We start from the raw sequence: 648 nt of genomic DNA, 5'->3' as shown, positions 1-648 counted from the left end.
TTATTTGAATCCTTGTGACATTCCTTTATTTGAATCCATGTGACACTCCTATATTTGAATCCTTGTGACACTCCTTTATTTGAATCCTTGTGACATTCCTTTCTTTGAATCCATGTGACATTCCTATATTTGAATCCTTGTGACATTCCTTTATTTGAATCCTTGTGACACTCCTTTATTTGAATCCATGTGACATTCCTATATTTGAATCCTTGTGACATTCCTATATTTGAATCCTTGTGACATTCCTATATTTGAATCCTTGTGACATTCCTATATTTGAATCCTTGCGACACTCCTTTATTTGAATCCTTGTGACATTCCTATATTTGAATCCTTGTGACACTCCTTTATTTGAATCCATGTGCCATTCCTATATTTGAATCCATGTGACATTCCTATATTTGAATCCATGTGACATTCCCNTCCTTGTGAAGTATTATAATTGAATCCTTGTGAAGTATTCTATTTATAATCCTTGTGAAGTATTCTATTTGAATCCTTGTGAAATATTGTATTTGAATCCTTGTGAAGTATTATAATTGAATCCTTGTGAAGTATTCTATTTNTTGAATCCTTGTGAAGTATTCTATTTGAATCCTTGTGAAGTATTCTATTTGAATCCTTGTGAAGTATTTTATTTGCACG

The sequence above is a fragment of the Mizuhopecten yessoensis genome, unplaced genomic scaffold (genome assembly GCF_002113885.1).
Source record: "Mizuhopecten yessoensis strain PY_sf001 unplaced genomic scaffold, ASM211388v2 scaffold4615, whole genome shotgun sequence".
NCBI lineage: Eukaryota > Metazoa > Mollusca > Bivalvia > Pectinida > Pectinidae > Mizuhopecten > Mizuhopecten yessoensis.
The sequence above is the reverse complement of the archived record's forward strand: the minus strand, read 5'-3'. Positions refer to the sequence as shown.